The sequence below is a fragment of the Protomyctophum bolini genome (assembly GCF_963924005.1).
Source record: "Protomyctophum bolini genome assembly, chromosome: 16".
Taxonomy (NCBI): domain Eukaryota; kingdom Metazoa; phylum Chordata; class Actinopteri; order Myctophiformes; family Myctophidae; genus Protomyctophum; species Protomyctophum bolini.
The window spans coordinates 1,708,038-1,728,995 of record NC_137877.1 but is presented as its reverse complement, the minus strand read 5'-3'; the positions used below and the strand labels follow the sequence as shown (position 1 = coordinate 1,728,995).

The 20,958-nt window shown below is 36.4% G+C and overlaps 1 long non-coding RNA gene across 2 annotated transcripts; it reads right to left on the bottom strand.

Moving 5' to 3' along the window:
* Positions 1-14,550: 14,550 nt before the first annotated feature.
* Positions 14,551-15,689, bottom strand: LOC308330764. Of its 2 annotated transcripts, none has more exons than XR_013965524.1 (4): positions 15,601-15,689; positions 15,240-15,344; positions 15,030-15,145; positions 14,551-14,846 (listed from the first exon to the last, which is right to left on the bottom strand). It is a non-coding gene; the product is annotated as an uncharacterized lncRNA (long non-coding RNA). The 2 variants fall into 2 exon arrangements; XR_013965525.1 differs by having other exon boundaries at positions 14,551-14,819.
* Between the last annotated feature and the right edge of the window lie 5,269 nt (positions 15,690-20,958).

The window sequence follows — 20,958 nt, the reverse complement described above, 5'->3', positions numbered from 1 at the left end:
ATTTACAGTTAATACGTGAGTGTGTGTGTTTGTGTGTGCGTTAGGCTGCGCACAGGTGGTGAAAAAAAACCATGCTGTTTTCGTGCTCAGACACAGCCACCCAGCCACCCAAGGGAGTGACACCACTCAAAAACAGTTTTCCAGGGAATTTGAGTTCTTCGGTCATTCCTCAAAGGACAACTTTAGTTTTGATCAACCAAGGTTCATGTTTTAGGTTATCAGAGAAAGTAAAACATGAATGTTATTCGAGCATGTGGGCTAAATATGTATTTTTGTACAACGTTTTATGGTGATTTATTTTTTTATTATTTACTATAGTCCTACTAGATCCCAGGAAATTGCATCTGGCCACGGAAGATCACAGGATCTACTGAATGTGAAGGTAGCCTACTGGGGGAAGCCACACTGTGTGTATAGGCTCAATATGTCAGTCACATTCAGTAGATCCTGTGATCTTTTGTGGCCAGATTTCTTGGGGTCTAGTAGGAAATAAAAAAATAAATTGCCATAACATTTTGTAAAAAAATACATATTTAGCCCTACGCTCGAATGCCCCCGCCCCGCTGTCAAAAACTGCTAGAATCCCTAAAACGAAAGAAAGCTGCAAATGAAACCTTTTAGTTTCTCTAATAACAACTTAAAACATGAACCTTGGTTGAAAAAAACTAAAGTTGTGCTTTACATTTTGAGGTATTTGCACTTGAAAGTTTTCCCCCAATATTTTTTACTTCTACAACTACATCTCTGATCCAAATATTATCCTTCTACCTCCACTACATTTATTTGAAAACATTTGTTACTAGTTACTTTGCAGATTTTTTTTAAATATTTATTACAAAACATGCATTAACCACTTCAGTCCTGTATACATGTATACAAAAGTAGCCAAAATGATGAGAAACGAGGATAACTTTTTTTTTCAAAATTTCAAAAAACATGGGCTATAACCCATCGTTTTTGTCATTTCGTCATTTTTTTCAAATCTTCAAAAATGATGAAAAACTGCGCGCTATAGTATGCCGTACGATATGGGCTATAGCCCACGGTCCAAAATGATGAGAAACGAGGCTAACTTTTTTTTTCAAAATTTCAAAAAACATGGGCTATAACCCATCGTTTTTGTCATTTCGTCATTTTTTTCAAATCCTCAAAAATGATGAAAAACGGCGCGCTATAGTATGCCGTACGATATGGGCTATAGCCCATGGTCCAAAATGATGAGAAACGAGGATAACTTTTTTTTTCAAAATTTAAAAAAACATGGGCTATAACCCATCGTTTTTGTCATTTCGTCATTTTCTTCAAATCCTCAAAAATGATGAAAAACTGCTCGCTATAGTATGCCGTACGATATGGGCTATAGCCCGCGGTCCAAAATGATGAGAAACGAGGCTAACTTTTTTTTCCAAAATTTCAAAAAACATGGGCTATAACCCATCGTTTTTGTCATTTCGTCATTTTCTTCAAATCTTCAAAAATGATGAAAAACTGCTCGCTATAGTATGCCGTACGATATGGGCTATAGCCCACGGTCCAAAATGATGAGAAACGAGGCTAACTTTTTTTTCCAAAATTTCAAAAAACATGGGCTATAACCCATCGTTTTTGTCATTTTTTCATTTTTTTCGAATCCTCAAAAATGATGAAAAACGGCGCGCTATAGTATGCCGTACGATATGGGCTATAGCCCACGGTCCAAAATGATGAGAAACGAGGCTAACTTTTTTTTCCAAAATTTCAAAAAACATGGGCTATAACCCATCGTTTTTGTCATTTTTTCATTTTTTTCGAATCCTCAAAAATGATGAAAAACGGCGCGCTATAGTATGCCGTACGATATGGGCTATAGCCCATGGTCCAAAATGATGAGAAACGAGGATAACGTTTTTTTTCAAAATTTCAAAAAACATGGGCTATAACCCATCGTTTTTGTCATTTCGTCATTTTTTTCAAATCTTCAAAAATGATGAAAAACTGCGCGCTATAGTATGCCGTACGATATGGGCTATAGCCCACGGTCCAAAATGATGAGAAACGAGGCTAACTTTTTTTTTCAAAATTTCAAAAAACATGGGCTATAACCCATCGTTTTTGTCATTTCGTCATTTTCTTCAAATCTTCAAAAATGATGAAAAACTGCGAGCTATAGTATGCCGTACGATATGGGCTATAGCCCACGGTCCAAAATGATGAGAAACGAGGCTAACTTTTTTTTCCAAAATTTCAAAAAACATGGGCTATAACCCATCGTTTTTGTCATTTCGTCATTTTTTTCAAATCCTCAAAAATGATGAAAAACTGCTCGCTATAGTATGCCGTACGATATGGGCTATAGCCCACGGTCCAAAATGATGAGAAACGAGGCTAACTTTTTTTTCCAAAATTTAAAACATGAACCTTGGTTGAAAAAAACTAAAGTTGTGCTTTACATTTTGAGGTATTTGCACTTGAAAGTTTTCCCCCAATATCTTTTACTTCTACAACTACATCTCTGATCCAAATATTATCCTTCTACCTCCACTACATTTATTTGAAAACATTTGTTACTAGTTACTTTGCAGATTTTTTAAAAATATTTATTACAAAACATGCATTAACCACTTCAGTCCTGTATACATGTATACAAAAGTAGCCAAAATGATGAGAAACGAGGATAACTTTTTTTTTCAAAATTTCAAAAAACATGGGCTATAACCCATCGTTTTTGTCATTTTTTCATTTTTTTCAAATCCTCAAAAATGATGAAAAACGGCGCGCTATAGTATGCCGTACGATATGGGCTATAGCCCATGGTCCAAAATGATGAGAAACGAGGATAACTTTTTTTTTCAAAATTTTAAAAAACATGTGCTATAACCCATCGTTTTTGTCATTTCGTCATTTTTTTCGAGGCGTTGGAGTAGCAGCCTCTCATAGAGCTTGTAGGTGATGCAGAGGAGTGAAATGGGTCGGTAGCTCTTTGGGGATGATGGGTCTTTGCCAGGTTTGTGGATTGCAACCACTTTGGCCTTAATCCAGACAGAAGGGATGGTTTTCTGTGCCATGCATGTGTTCAGCATCCCCACCAGCCAGGTCTTTGCGTTAGGTCCCAGGTGCTGTATCATTTCTGCCAGTATGTCATCAATCCCTGCTGCTTTTCCGGGTTTCAACTTTCCCATTGCAGTTTCGAGTTATTCTAGGTCGAAGGGTTTGGTTTGAGGGCTGGCTGATTGTGGTTGGTCTGATATCACTGTGCGATGGTATTCTCCTGTGGGTCAGCGGCGGTGTTCGTTACGACTGTTGGCCACCAGTTGTGATGCAACAGAGTTTGCTGTGACCGTTTTGATTATGGGTGGCTCCCAGAGGTCCCTGATCCCCATGGGGTCCAACAGTGGTCATTGAAGCGTACACACACGCACGCACACATGCACCTACACACGCGCATGCACACGCGAACCAAATGTAACTCTGAGAGTGTAACACATTACAGGTCTGTAACTCTGAGAGTATATATGATGAAATGACAAAAACGATGGGTTATAGCCCATGTTTTTTGAAATTTTGAAAAAAAAAGTTAGCCTCGTTTCTCATCATTTTGGACCATGGGCTATAGCCCATATCGTACGGCATACTATAGCGCGCCGTTTTTCATCTTTTTTGAGGATTTGAAAAAAATGACGAAATGACAAAAACGATGGGTTATATCCCATGTTTTTTGAAATTTTGAAAAAAAAAGTTAGCCTCGTTTCTCATCATTTTGGACCGTGGGCTATAGCCCATATCGTACGGCATACTATAGCGCGCCGTTTTTCATCATTTTTGAGGATTTGAAAAAAATGAAAAAATGACAAAAACGATGGGTTATAGCCCATGTTTTTTGAAATTTTGAAAAAAAAGGTTATCCTCGTTTCTCATCATTTTGGACCATGGGCTATAGCCCATATCGTACGGCATACTATAGCGCGCCGTTTTTCATCATTTTTGAGGATTTGAAAAAAATGAAAAAATGACAAAAACGACGGGTTATAGCCCATGTTTTTTGAAATTTTGAAAAAAAAAGTTAGCCTCGTTTCTCATCATTTTGGACCGTGGGCTATAGCCCATATCGTACGGCATACTATAGCGCGCAGTTTTTCATCATTTTTGAGGATTTGAAAAAAATTACGAAATGACAAAAACGATGGGTTATAGCCCATGTTTTTTGAAATTTTGAAAAAAAAAGTTAGCCTCGTTTCTCATCATTTTATTGACAATGATCTGACCCCCCCCAAAATCATGTGGCCGACATATTCATTGACATATCGTACGGCATACTATAGCGCGCAGTTTTTCATCATTTTTGAAGATTTGAAAAAATGACGAAATGACAAAAACGATGGGTTATAGCCCATGTTTTTTGAAATTTTGAAAAAAAAAGTTATCCTCGTTTCTCATCATTTTGGACCATGAGCTATAGCCCATATCGTACGGCATACTATAGCACGCCGTTTTTCATCATTTTTGAGGATTTGAAAAAAATGAAAAAATGACAAAAACGATGGGTTATAGCCCATGTTTTTTGAAATTTTGAAAAAAAAGGTTATCCTCGTTTCTCATCATTTTGGACCATGGGCTATAGCCCATATCGTACGGCATACTATAGCGCGCCGTTTTTCATCATTTTTGAGGATTTGAAAAAAATGAAAAAATGACAAAAACGACGGGTTATAGCCCATGTTTTTTGAAATTTTGAAAAAAAAAGTTAGCCTCGTTTCTCATCATTTTGGACCGTGGGCTATAGCCCATATCGTACGGCATACTATAGCGCGCAGTTTTTCATCATTTTTGAGGATTTGAAAAAAATTACGAAATGACAAAAACGATGGGTTATAGCCCATGTTTTTTGAAATTTTGAAAAAAAAAGTTAGCCTCGTTTCTCATCATTTTATTGACAATGATCTGACCCCCCCCAAAATCATGTGGCCGACATATTCATTGACATATCGTACGGCATACTATAGCGCGCAGTTTTTCATCATTTTTGAAGATTTGAAAAAATGACGAAATGACAAAAACGATGGGTTATAGCCCATGTTTTTTGAAATTTTGAAAAAAAAAGTTATCCTCGTTTCTCATCATTTTGGACCATGAGCTATAGCCCATATCGTACGGCATACTATAGCACGCCGTTTTTCATCATTTTGGAGGATTTGAAAAAAATGAAAAAATAAAAAAACGATGGGTTATAGCCCATGTTTTTTGAAATTTTGAAAAAAAAAGTTAGCCTCGTTTCTCATCATTTTGGACCATGGGCTATAGCCCATATCGTACGGCATACTATAGCACGCCGTTTTTCATCATTTTTGAGGATTTGAAGAAAATTCAAAATTTCAAAAAACATGGGTTATAGCCCAAAGTTTTTTGAATTTTTGAAAAAAATGTTATCCTCATTTTTCATCATTTTTGAACATGGGCTATAGCCCCTACCGTACGGCATACTATAGCACGCCGTTTTTCATCATTTTTGAGGATTTGAAGAAAATTCAAAATTTCAAAAAACATGGGTTATAGCCCATCGTTTTTTGAATTTTTGAAAAAAATGTTATCCTCATTTTTCATCATTTTTGAACATGGGCTTTAGCCCCTACCGTACGGCATACTATAGCACGCCGTTTTTCATCATTTTTGAGGATTTGAAGAAAATTCAAAATTTCAAAAAACATGGGTTATAGCCCATCGTTTTTTGAATTTTTGAAAAAAATGTTATCCTCATTTTTCATCATTTTTGAACATGGGCTATAGCCCCTACCGTACGGCATACTATAGCACGCCGTTTTTCATCATTTTTGAGGATTTGAAGAAAATTCAAAATTTCAAAAAACATGGGTTATAGCCCATCGTTTTTTGAATTTTTGAAAAAAATGTTATCCTCATTTTTCATCATTTTTGAACATGGGCTATAGCCCCTACCGTACGGCATACTATAGCACGCCGTTTTTCATCATTTTTGAGGATTTGAAGAAAATTCAAAATTTCAAAAAACATGGGTTATAGCCCATCGTTTTTTGAATTTTTGAAAAAAATGTTATCCTCATTTTTCATCATTTTTGAACATGGGCTATAGCCCCTACCGTACGGCATACTATAGCACGCCGTTTTTCATCATTTTTGAGGATTTGAAGAAAATTCAAAATTTCAAAAAACATGGGTTATAGCCCATCGTTTTTTGAATTTTTGAAAAAAATGTTATCCTCATTTTTCATCATTTTTGAACATGGGCTATAGCCCCTACCGTACGGCATACTATAGCACGCCGTTTTTCATCATTTTTGAGGATTTGAAGAAAATTCAAAATTTCAAAAAACATGGGTTATAGCCCATCGTTTTTTGAATTTAAAAAAAAAATGTTATCCTCATTTTTCATCATTTTTGAACATGGGCTATAGCCCCTACCGTACGGCATACTATAGCACGCCGTTTTTCATCATTTTTGAGGATTTGAAGAAAATTCAAAATTTCAAAAACATGGGTTATAGCCCATCGTTTTTTTGAATTTTTGAAAAAAATGTTATCCTCATTTTTCATCATTTTTGAACATGGGCTATAGCCCCTACCGTACGGCATACTATAGCACGCCGTTTTTCATCATTTTTGAGGATTTGAAGAAAATTCAAAATTTCAAAAAACATTGGTTATAGCCCATCGTTTTTTGAATTTTTGAAAAAAATGTTATCCTCATTTTTCATCATTTTTGAACATGGGCTATAGCCCCTACCGTACGGCATACTATAGCACGCCGTTTTTCATCATTTTTGAGGATTTGAAGAAAATTCAAAATTTCAAAAAACATGGGTTATAGCCCATCGTTTTTTGAATTTTTGAAAAAAATGTTATCCTCATTTTTCATCATTTTTGAACATGGGCTATAGCCCCTACCGTACGGCATACTATAGCACGCCGTTTTTCATCATTTTTGAGGATTTGAAGAAAATTCAAAATTTAAAAAAACATGGGTTATAGCCCATCATTTTTTGAACTTTTGAAAAAAATGTTATCCTCATTTTTTATCATTTTTGAACATGGGCTATAGCCCCTACCGTACGGCATACTATAGCACGCCGTTTTTCATCATTTTTGAGGATTTGAAGAAAATTCAAAATTTCAAAAAACATGGGTTATAGCCCATAGTTTTTTGAATTTTTGAAAAAAATGTTATCCTCATTTTTCATCATTTTTGAACATGGGTTTATAGCCCCTACCGTACGGCATACTATAGCACGCCGTTTTTCATCATTTTTGAGGATTTGAAGAAAATTTAAAATTTCAAAAAACATGGGTTATAGCCTATCGTTTTTTGAATTTTTGAAAAAAAAAATATCCTCATTTTTCATCATTTTTGAACATGGGCTATAGCCCCTACCGTACGGCATATTATAGCACGCCGTTTTTTGAATTTTTGAGGAAAATTCAAAATTTCAAAAAACATGGGTTATAGCCCATCGTTTTTTGAATTTTTGAAAAAAATGTTATCCTCATTTTTCATCATTTTTGAACATGGGCTATAGCCCCTACCGTACGGCATACTATAGCACGCCGTTTTTCATCATTTTTGAGGATTTGAAGAAAATTCAAAATTTCAAAAAACATGGGTTATAGCCCATCGTTTTTTGAATTTTTGAAAAAAATGTTATCCTCATTTTTCATCATTTTTGAACATGGGCTATAGCCCCTACCGTACGGCATACTATAGCACGCCGTTTTTCATCATTTTTGAGGATTTGAAGAAAATTCAAAATTTCAAAAAACATGGGTTATAGCCCATCGTTTTTTGAATTTTTCAAAAAAATGTTATCCTCATTTTTCATCATTTTTGAACATGGGCTATAGCCCCTACCGTACGGCATACTATAGCACGCCGTTTTTCATCATTTTTGAGGATTTGAAGAAAATTCAAAATTTCAAAAAACATGGGTTATAGCCCATCGTTTTTTGAATTTTTGAAAAAAATGTTATCCTCATTTTTCATCATTTTTGAACATGGGCTATAGCCCCTACCGTACGGCATACTATAGCACGCCGTTTTTCATCATTTTTGAGGATTTGAAGAAAATTCAAAATTTAAAAAAACATGGGTTATAGCCCATCGTTTTTTGAATTTTTGAAAAAAATGTTATCCTAATTTTTCATCATTTTTGAACATGGGCTATAGCCCCTACCGTACGGCATACTATAGCACGCCGTTTTTCATCATTTTTGAGGATTTGAAGAAAATTCAAAATTTCAAAAAACATGGGTTATAGCCCATCGTTTTTTGAATTTAAAAAAAAAATGTTATCCTCATTTTTCATCATTTTTGAACATGGGCTATAGCCCCTACCGTACGGCATACTATAGCACGCCGTTTTTCATCATTTTTGAGGATTTGAAGAAAATTCAAAATTTAAAAAAACATGGGTTATACCCCATCGTTTTTTGAATTTTTGAAAAAAATGTTATCCTCATTTTTCATCATTTTTGAACATGGGCTATAGCCCCTACCGTACGGCATACTATAGCACGCCGTTTTTCATCATTTTTGAGGATTTGAAGAAAATTCAAAATTTCAAAAACATGGGTTATAGCCCATCGTTTTTTTTAATTTTTGAAAAAAATGTTATCCTCATTTTTCATCATTTTTGAACATGGGCTATAGCCCCTACCGTACGGCATACTATAGCACGCCGTTTTTCATCATTTTTGAACATGGGCTATAGCCCCTACCGTACGGCATACTATAGCACGCCGTTTTTCATCATTTTTGAACATGGGCTATAGCCCCTACAGTACGGCATACTATAGCACGCCGTTGTTCATCATTTTTGAGGATTTGAAGAAAATTCAAAATTTCAAAAAACATGGGTTATAGCCCATCGTTTTTTGAATTTTTGAAAAAAATGTTATCCTCATTTTTCATCATTTTTGAACATGGGCTATAGCCCCTACCGTACGGCATACTATAGCACGCCGTTTTTCATCATTTATGAGGATTTGAAGAAAATTCAAAATTTCAAAAAACATGGGTTATAGCCTGTCGTTTTTTGAATTTTTGAAAAAAAAATTATCCTCATTTTTCATCATTTTTGAACATGGGCTATAGCCCCTACCGTACGGCATACTATAGCACGCCGTTTTTCATCATTTTTGAGGATTTGAAGAAAATTCAAAATTTCAAAAAACATGGGTTTTAGCCCATCGTTTTTTGAATTTTTGAAAAAAATGTTATCCTCATTTTTCATCATTTTTGAACATGGGCTATAGCCCCTACCGTACGGCATACTATAGCACGCCGTTTTTCATCATTTTTGAGGATTTGAAGAAAATTCAAAATTTCAAAAAACATGGGTTATAGCCCATCGTTTTTTGAATTTTTGAAAAAAATGTTATCCTCATTTTTCATCATTTTTGAACATGGGCTATAGCCCCTACCGTACGGCATACTATAGCACGCCGTTTTTCATCATTTTTGAACATGGGCTATAGCCCCTACCGTACGGCATACTATAGCACGCCGTTTTTCATCATTTTTGAGGATTTGAAGAAAATTCAAAATTTCAAAAAACATGGGTTATAGCCCATCGTTTTTTGAATTTTTGAAAAAAATGTTATCCTCATTTTTCATCATTTTTGAACATGGGTTTATAGCCCCTACCGTACGGCATACTATAGCACGCCGTTTTTCATCATTTTTGAGGATTTGAAGAAAATTCAAAATTTCAAAAAACATGGGTTATAGCCTATCGTTTTTTGAATTTTTGAAAAAAAAAATATCCTCATTTTTCATCATTTTTGAACATGGGCTATAGCCCCTACCGTACGGCATACTATAGCACGCCGTTTTTCATCATTTTTGAGGAAAATTCAAAATTTCAAAAAACATGGGTTATAGCCCATCGTTTTTTGAATTTTTGAAAAAAATGTTATCCTCATTTTTCATCATTTTTGAACATGGGCTATAGCCCCTACCGTACGGCATACTATAGCACGCCGTTTTTCATCATTTTTGAGGATTTGAAGAAAATTCAAAATTTCAAAAAACATGGGTTATAGCCCATCGTTTTTTGAATTTTTGAAAAAAATGTTATCCTCATTTTTCATCATTTTTGAACATGGGCTATAGCCCCTACCGTACGGCATACTATAGCACGCCGTTTTTCATCATTTTTGAGGATTTGAAGAAAATTCAAAATTTCAAAAAACATGGGTTATAGCCCATCGTTTTTTGAATTTTTCAAAAAAATGTTATCCTCATTTTTCATCATTTTTGAACATGGGCTATAGCCCCTACCGTACGGCATACTATAGCACGCCGTTTTTCATCATTTTTGAACATGGGCTATAGCCCCTACCGTACGGCATACTATAGCACGCCGTTTTTCATCATTTTTGAGGATTTGAAGAAAATTCAAAATTTCAAAAAACATGGGTTATAGCCCATCGTTTTTTGAATTTTTGAAAAAAATGTTATCCTCATTTTTCATCATTTTTGAACATGGGTTTATAGCCCCTACCGTACGGCATACTATAGCACGCCGTTTTTCATCATTTTTGAGGATTTTAAGAAAATTAAAAATTTCAAAAAACATGGGTTATAGCCTATCGTTTTTTGAATTTTTGAAAAAAAAAATATCCTCATTTTTCATCATTTTTGAACATGGGCTATAGCCCCTACCGTACGGCATACTATAGCACGCCGTTTTTCATCATTTTTGAGGAAAATTCAAAATTTCAAAAACATGGGTTATAGCCCATCGTTTTTTGAATTTTTGAAAAAAATGTTATACTCATTTTTCATCATTTTTGAACATGGGCTATAGCCCCTACCGTACGGCATACTATAGCACGCCGTTTTTCATCATTTTTGAGGATTTGAATAAAATTCAAAATTTCAAAAAACATGGGTTATAGCCCATCGTTTTTTGAATTTTTGAAAAAAATGTTATCCTCATTTTTCATCATTTTTGAACATGGGCTATAGCCCCTACCGTACGGCATACTATAGCACGCCGTTTTTCATCATTTTTGAGGATTTGAAGAAATTCAAAATTTCAAAAAACATGGGTTATAGCCCATCGTTTTTTGAATTTTTGAAAAAAATGTTATCCTCATTTTTCATCATTTTTGAACATGGGTTTATAGCCCCTACCGTACGGCATACTATAGCACGCCGTTTTTCATCATTTTTGAGGATTTTAAGAAAATTAAAAATTTCAAAAAACATGGGTTATAGCCTATCGTTTTTTGAATTTTTGAAAAAAAAAATATCCTCATTTTTCATCATTTTTGAACATGGGCTATAGCCCCTACCGTACGGCATACTATAGCACGCCGTTTTTCATCATTTTTGAGGAAAATTCAAAATTTCAAAAACATGGGTTATAGCCCATCGTTTTTTGAATTTTTGAAAAAAATGTTATACTCATTTTTCATCATTTTTGAACATGGGCTATAGCCCCTACCGTACGGCATACTATAGCACGCCGTTTTTCATCATTTTTGAGGATTTGAATAAAATTCAAAATTTCAAAAAACATGGGTTATAGCCCATCGTTTTTTGAATTTTTGAAAAAAATGTTATCCTCATTTTTCATCATTTTTGAACATGGGCTATAGCCCCTACCGTACGGCATACTATAGCACGCCGTTTTTCATCATTTTTGAGGATTTGAAGAAAATTCAAAATTTCAAAAAACATGGGTTATAGCCTGTCGTTTTTTAAATTTTTGAAAAAAATGTTATCCTCATTTTTCATCATTTTTGAACATGGGCTATAGCCCCTACCGTACGGCATACTATAGCACGCCATTTTTCATCATTTTTGAGGATTTGAAGAAAATTCAAAATTTCAAAAAACATGGGTTATAGCCCATCGTTTTTTGAATTTTTGAAAAAAATGTTATCCTCATTTTTCATCATTTTTGAACATGGGCTATAGCCCCTACCGTACGGCATACTATAGCACGCCGTTTTTCATCATTTTTGAACATGGGCTATAGCCCCTACAGTACGGCATACTATAGCACGCCGTTGTTCATCATTTTTGAGGATTTGAAGAAAATTCAAAATTTCAAAAAACATGGGTTATAGCCCATCGTTTTTTGAATTTTTGAAAAAAATGTTATCCTCATTTTTCATCATTTTTGAACATGGGCTATAGCCCCTACCGTACGGCATACTATAGCACGCCGTTTTTCATCATTTTTGAGGATTTGAAGAAAATTCAAAATTTTAAAAAACATGGGTTATAGCCCATGTATTGCGGAGTATTGCGGAAAAATTGTGGAGTATTGCGGAGGAATTGCGGTGTTGCGAAAAAAATTCGTAGTATTTCCGAGGAATTCTGGAACACACACACGCACAGGGGCATGCACACGCTAACCAAATGTAACTCTGAGAGTGTAACACATTACAGGTCTGTAACTCTGAGAGTATATATGGTGGCCGACGGGCACGTACAGGTCTACTGTAACCAAATGGACCATTTGGTCCATGTCTAAGTCTGAGAGTGTAACACATGTAACCAAATGGACCCTTACAGGTCCAACACTGGTTATAGAAGCGTGCAAACACACACACACACACACACTGTTCAAATGTCAAATTTACATTTCAACGAAAGGACCTGTAAATGACAACACAAAAACTAAGGCACTGGTGTCGTACTTCTGGTTTACCGGAACGGGGTTCAACTCCCTGCAGTGCCCTGCTCAATGTGTTGTATTTACATGGTCTCAGAGGTCATTGAGCGGCACGCTATAATAATAAAATAGGTTAAATCGCAGATCCCATTCAATCCCATTCACTCCCATTTTGAAAGGTGTGTTAAAATGGCACATTTTATTATGACTTAGGCAAAATAATATGGCCTAAGTCTCCCTCTTGACATAGGCCATTGTTTTAATAGGGTGTAACAGGAAGGCCTTTTACATTAGGGCTTGGGCGATTTTACCAGAGGTGGCCAGCATCACCAGGTGGTGATTTAGTTTAATAAGGTGACGATATGATATATATGATATAGTAATTGATTGTCAGTTCACACTGAAATGTATCTTGCAACACAGCAGCCAAGTATGCAGAACACATATAAACGCATTTGATATAACACAAACAAGACAATTTACATACATAAAGACATGAAGACAAGAGCAATATCCACCGCTTAGATTACCCTGTGGCCACTACAACTCCTGATTAAACCCTTTAAACCCTTAGATTACCCTGTGGCTCCCACACCTGGACCTGTAAATTAACAACACAAAAACTAAGGCACTGGTGTCGGACTTCTGGTTTACCGGAACGGGGTTCAACTCCCTGCAGTGCCCTGCTCAATGTGTTGTATTTACGGGAAAAATTCAGTGTTGCGGAGGATGAGAAATTGGAAATTGCGGAAATGGAAATTGCGGAAATTGAGGAATTGCTGAAATGTTAATTGCGGAAATTGCGGAATTGCGGAAATGGAAAATACGGAAATTGCGGAATTGCGGAAATTGCGGAATTGCGGAAATGGAAATTACGGAAATTGCGGAAATTGCGGAATTGCGGAAATGGAAATTGCGGAAATTACGGAAATTGCGGAAATTGAGGAATTGCGGAAATGTTAATTGCGGAAATTGCGGAATTGCGGAAATGGAAATTGCGGAAATTGCGGAATTGCGGAAATCGAAATTGCGGAAATTGCTGAATTGCGGAAATGGAAATTGCGGAAATGGAAATTGCGGAAATTACGGAAATTGCGGAAATGGAAATTGCGGAAATTGAGGAAATGTTAATTGCGGAAATTGCGGCATTGCGGAAATGGAAATTACGGAAATTGCGGAATTGCGGGAATTGCGGAATTGCGGAAATCGAAATTGCGGAAATTGCTGAATTGCGGAAATGGAAATTGCGGAAATGGAAATTGCGGAAATTGCGGAAATTACGGAAATTGCGGAAATTGAGGAATTGCGGAAATATTAATTGCGGAAATGGGGAAATGGTAATTGCGGAAATTGCGGAAAAAACACTCGGAAAAAACAATTTTTCCGTTAAATAGAACACATTGAGCAGGGCACTGCAGGGAGTTGAACCCCGTTCCGGTAAACCAGAAGTACGACACCAGTGCCTTAGCTTTTGTGTATTCAACTATTTGGGTAACATGTGAGCTTTATCCTCTAATTCACTAGAATTTCGCGTCCTAGCGGCGCGCAGCGCAAATCGGAGGAAGGAAATTGTGGGAGGTTGTGGGAGTCTGAGTGTATTTGTAGGAAAGAATTTTCATGGCTGGTTCTTGCCATGACAAACATTCGGAGCAGGAGACGTGCGAAAGATGAACAATATATGATTTATTAAATAATAGGCCTATATAAGGAACTAAAAAGAACTGCAGTACTTAACATAACAAATGATATGGAATGTGTAGTCAGTGAGTCAGTGGTGTAGGTGTAGTGTATGGATGTGTGATACATGGTGTGGTGCATGTGTGGATGGAAAGAACAATCAAACATAAAGGAACGGAGGCATGGAGGCTAATGAAGGGAGTGGGGCATCACACCCCCCCCCCCCTTTAAAGTCGTGGTCCCAATAGGAACCATGACTGTCCATTTATCCTACATACATTTACTATACATCAAATGAATTAACATGTTACATTTTACAATGAAGTGCACTATATTCATCAAATGTATACCTAAGGTTAATTAACGAAAATGTCCCACTAATCAAAAGATTTTACATTTTACAATGAAGTGCACTATATCATTTTTAACATGTTGTTAAAGGAACAATTATATTGGGCAGCTGATCCAGAGGAGGGCGTGGAGGAGTGGGGTGATGTGGAAGGGGTGTTTCTGGTTCCAGAGATTGTCATGGTTGAGCTTGTAGAAAAGGAGACAGAGAAAAGTTTTGGTCAGTAGAGCCTGCTGCATAATGGGAGAAACATGTCCACCAGGGCAGACGTGAAACAAAGGATAGTGATATGTTTGATCATAATCATGTTCAGGTTAGCATCAGTTTTATATTATTCAGAAATGACATATGTAGCAATGCAACAGCCTTACGTCAATGGGGATTGTAGGGCCAGGAAGCACAGCGCGAAGCAAGGCTTGAAAAACCACATTGGTAGTATGATGTTCCGGCTGTCTTTCTTTCTGCTTTATGGCATAGGTGAGAGCTTCTGTGGGAGCAAAGGTTGACAAAGTCACAACATGTATTTTTAATGGAGTCTGAGTGTAGTTAACAGTGAACGCAGTTGTTGTGGAAAGGCCAACCTAGTAAAGGAACAATTCTATTGGGCAGCTGATCCAGAGGAGGGCGTGGAGGAGTGGGGTGATGTGGAAGGGGTGTTTCAGGTTCCAGAGATGTCATGGTTGAGCCTGTAGAAAAGGTGACACAGTTAAGGGATGAATCAAGCACAAAATGTGAGTGTTAATGTTAACAGTGAATAGTAAAAGAAGCTGCAGTTTTGGTCAGTAGAGCCTGCATAATGGGAGAAACATGTCCACCAGGGCAGACGTGAAACAAAGGATAGTGATTTGTTCTATCATAATCATGTTCAGGTTAGCAGCAGTTTTATATTATTCAGAAATGACATGTGTAGAAATGACATATGTAGCAATGCAACTGCCTTACGTCAATGGGGATTGTAGGGCCAGGAAGCACAGCGCGAAACAAGGCTTGAAAAACCACATTGGTAGTATGATGTTCCGGCTGTCTTTCTTTCTGCAGTGAATAGTAAAAGAAGCTGCAGTTTTGGTCAGTAGAGCCTGCATAATGGGAGAAACATGTCCACCAGGGCAGACAAAAACGGCGTGCCATAGTATGCCGTACGATATGGACTATAGCCCACGGTCCAAAATGATGAGAAACGAGGCTAACTTTTTTTTTCAAAATTTCAAAAAACATGGGCTATAACCCATCGTTTTTGTCATTTCGTCATTTTTTTCAAATCCTCAAAAATGATGAAAAACGGCGCGCTATATTATGCCGTACGATATGGGCTATAGCCCACGGTCCAAAATGATGAGAAACGAGGCTAACTTTTTTTTTCAAAATTTCAAAAAACATGGGCTATAACCCATCGTTTTTGTCATTTCGTCATTTTTTTCAAATCCTCAAAAATGATGAAAACCGGCGCGCTATAGTATGCCGTACGATATGGGCTATAGCCCACGGTCCAAAATGATGAGAAACGAGGCTAACTTTTTTTTTCAAAATTTCAAAAAACATGGGCTATAACCCATCGTTTTTTTCATTTCGTCATTTTTTTCAAATCCTCAAAAATGATGAAAAACGGCGCGCTATAGTATGCCGTACGATATGGGCTATAGCCCACGGTCCAAAATGATGAGAAACGAGGCTAATTTTTTTTTCAAAATTTCAAAAAACATGGGCTATAACCCATCGTTTTTGTCATTTCGTCATTTTTTTCAAATCCTCAAAAATGATGAAAAACGGCGCGCTATAGTATGCCGTACGATATGGGCTATAGCCCACGGTCCAAAATGATGAGAAACGAGGCTAACTTTTTTTTTCAAAATTTCAAAAAACATGGGCTATAACCCATCGTTTTTGTCATTTCGTCATTTTTTTCAAATCCTCAAAAATGATGAAAAACGGCGCGCTATAGTATGCCGTACGATATGGGCTATAGCCCACGGTCCAAAATGATGAGAAACGAGGATAACTTTTTTTTTCAAAATTTCAAAAAACATGGGCTATAACCCATCGTTTTTGTCATTTCGTCATTTTTTTCAAATCCTCAAAAATGATGAAAAACGGCGCGCTATAGTATGCCGTACGATATGGGCTATAGCCCATGGTCCAAAATGATGAGAAACGAGGCTAACTTTTTTTTTCAAAATTTCAAAAAACATGGGCTATAACCCATCGTTTTTGTCATTTCGTCATTTTTTTCAAATCCTCATAAATGATGAAAAACGGCGCGCTATAGTATGCCGTACGATATGGGCTATAGCCCACGGTCCAAAATGATGAGAAACGAGGATAACTTTTTTTTTCAAAATTTCAAAAAACATGGGCTATAACCCATCGTTTTTTTCATTTCGTCATTTTTTTCAAATCCTCAAAAATGATGAAAAACGGCGCGCTATAGTATGCCGTACGATATGGGCTATAGCCCACGGTCCAAAATGATGAGAAACGAGGCTAATTTTTTTTTCAAAATTTCAAAAAACATGGGCTATAACCCATCGTTTTTGTCATTTCGTCATTTTTTTCAAATCCTCAAAAATGATGAAAAACGGCGCGCTATAGTATGCCGTACGATATGGGCTATAGCCCACGGTCCAAAATGATGAGAAACGAGGCTAACTTTTTTTTTCAAAATTTCAAAAAACATGGGCTATAACCCATCGTTTTTGTCATTTCGTCATTTTTTTCAAATCCTCAAAAATGATGAAAAACGGCGCGCTATAGTATGCCGTACGATATGGGCTATAGCCCACGGTCCAAAATGATGAGAAACGAGGATAACTTTTTTTTTCAAAATTTCAAAAAACATGGGCTATAACCCATCGTTTTTGTCATTTCGTCATTTTTTTCAAATCCTCATAAATGATGAAAAACGGCGCGCTATAGTATGCCGTACGATATGGGCTATAGCCCATGGTCCAAAATGATGAGAAAAGAGGATAACTTTTTTTTTCAAAATTTCAAAAAACATGGGCTATAACCCATCGTTTTTGTCATTTCGTCATTTTTTTCAAATCCTCAAAAATGATGAAAAACGGCGCGCTATAGTATGCCGTACGATATGGGCTATAGCCCACGGTCCAAAATGATGAGAAACGAGGCTAACTTTTTTTTCCAAAATTTCAAAAAACATGGGCTATAACCCATCGTTTTTGTCATTTCGTCATTTTTTTCAAATCCTCAAAAATGATGAAAAACGGCGCGCTATAGTATGCCGTACGATATGGGCTATAGCCCATGGTCCAAAATGATGAGAAACGAGGATAACTTTTTTTTTCAAAATTTCAAAAAACATGGGCTATAACCCATCGTTTTTGTCATTTCGTCATTTTTTTCAAATCCTCAAAAATGATGAAAAACGGCGCGCTATAGTATGCCGTACGATATGGGCTATAGCCCACGGTCCAAAATGATGAGAAACGAGGCTAACTTTTTTTTTCAAAATTTCAAAAAACATGGGCTATAACCCATCGTTTTTGTCATTTCGTCATTTTTTTCAAATCCTCAAAAATGATGAAAAACGGCGCGCTATAGTATGCCGTACGATATGGGCTATAGCCCACGGTCCAAAATGATGTGAAACGAGGCTAACTTTTTTTTTCAAAATTTCAAAAAACATGGGCTATAACCCATCGTTTTTTTCATTTCGTCATTTTTTTCAAATCCTCAAAAATGATGAAAAACGGCGCGCTATAGTATGCCGTACGATATGGGCTATAGCCCACGGTCCAAAATGATGAGAAACGAGGCTAACTTTTTTTTTCAAAATTTCAAAAAACATGGGCTATAACCCATCGTTTTTTTAATTTTTTAATTTTTGTCAAATCATCAAAAATGATGAAAAACTGCGCGCTATAGTATGCCGTACGATATGGGCTAAAGCCCATGGTCCAAAATGATGAGAAACGAGGCTAACTTTTTTTTTCAAAATTTCACAAAAAATGGGCTATAACCCATTGTTTTTTTTTTCATTTTTGTCAAATCGTCAAAAATGATGAAAAACGGCGTGCTATAGTATGCCGTACGATATGGGCTATAGCCCATGGTCCAAAATGATGAGAAAAGAGGATAACTTTTTTTTTCAAAATTTCAAAAAACATGGGCTATAACCCATCGTTTTTTAAATTTTTTCATTTTTGTCAAATCATCAAAAATGATGAAAAACTGCGTGCTATAGTATGCCGTACGATATGGGCTATAGCCCATGGTCCAAAATGATGAGAAACGAGGATAACTTTTTTTTTCAAAATTTCAAAAAACATGGGCTATAACCCATCGTTTTTGTCATTTCGGCATTTTTTTCAAATCCTCAAAAATGATGAAAAACGGCGCGCTATAGTATGCCGTACGATATGGGCTATAGCCCATGGTCCAAAATGATGAGAAACGAGGCTAACTTTTTTTTTCAAAATTTCACAATAAATGGGCTATAACCCATTGTTTTTTTTTTCATTTTTGTCAAATCGTCAAAAATGATGAAAAACGGCGTGCTATAGTATGCCGTACGATATGGGCTATAGCCCATGGTCCAAAATGATGAGAAACGAGGATAACTTTTTTTTTCAAAATTTCAAAAAACATGGGCTATAACCCATCGTTTTTTTAATTTTTTATTTTTTTTCAAATCCTCAAAAATGATGAAAAACGGCGCGCTATAGTATGCCGTACGATATGGGCTATAGCCCATGGTCCAAAATGATGAGAAACGAGGATAACTTTTTTTTTCAAAATTTCAAAAAACATGGGCTATAACCCATCTTTTTTGTCATTTCGGCATTTTTTTCAAATCCTCAAAAATGATGAAAAACGGCGCGCTATAGTATGCCGTACGATATGGGCTATAGCCCATGGTCCAAAATGATGAGAAACGAGGATAACGTTTTTTTTCAAAATTTCAAAAAACATGGGCTATAACCCATCGTTTTTGTCATTTCGTCATTTTTTTCAAATCCTCAAAAATGATGAAAAACGGCGCGCTATAGTATGCCATACGATATGGGCTATAGCCCATGGTCCAAAATGATGAGAAACGAGGATAACTTTTTTTTTCAAAATTTCAAAAAACATGGGCTATAACCCATCGTTTTTTTAATTTTTTAATTTTTGTCAAATCGTCAAAAATGATGAAAAACTGCGTGCTATAGTATGCCGTACGATATGGGCTATAGCCCATGGTCCAAAATTATGAGAAACGAGGATAACTTTTTTTTTCAAAATTTCAAAAAACATGGGCTATAACCCATCGTTTTTGTAATTTCGTCATTTTTTTCAAATCCTCAAAAATGATGAAAAACGGCGCGCTATAGTATGCCGTACGATATGGGCTATAGCCCATGGTCCAAAATGATGAGAAACGAGGATAACTTTTTTTTTCAAAATTTCAAAAAACATGGGCTATAACCCATCGTTTTTTTAATTTCGTCATTTTTTTCAAATCCTCAAAAATGATGAAAAACGGCGCGCTATAGTATGCCATACGATATGGGCTATAGCCCATGGTCCAAAATGATGAGAAACGAGTCGCTGCCCGCACAGAATACAAAACCCTGATGCTGGCATTCAAAGCAACCAAAGGTATGGCTCCCCCATATCTTGCAAGTATGATCGAACCCTACAAACCCTCCCGCTCACTCAGATCAGCCAACGCAGGGAAGCTGGAAGTACCCTCACTAAAAACGCCGGGACAACGCTCCACACGTCCCAAACTCTTCTCCCTTCTGGCTCCAAAACTGTGGAATGCACTTCCCATTGCAGTCAGAACTGCAGCATCACTCCCAATCTTCCGCCGTAGTCTGAAAACCCACCTTTTCAGACTCCATCATGGCCCATAGCACTTACCCCACCCCCTTAGATAGCAATTCTAGTAGTCATAGCACGTCATAGTACATATGTGTAGCATAGTAGTATAGATGTATAGCTTATATGTATAGTTTCATTATAGATATTCCACTGTTACTTTCTTAGCTACGCATGTTTCATGATAAATGTCTTTATGTGATGTATTCCCATGCTTTTGTTCTTGCTTAATGTAAGTCGCTCTGGATTAAGAGCGTCTGCTAAATGCCTAAATTGTAAATTGTAAATTGAGGATAACGTTTTTTTTCAAAATTTCAAAAAACATGGGCTATAACCCATCGTTTTTTTAATTTTTTAATTTTTGTCAAATCGTCAAAAATGATGAAAAACTGCGTGCTATAGTATGCCGTACGATATGGGCTATAGCCCATGGTCCAAAATTATGAGAAACGAGGATAACTTTTTTTTTCAAAATTTCAA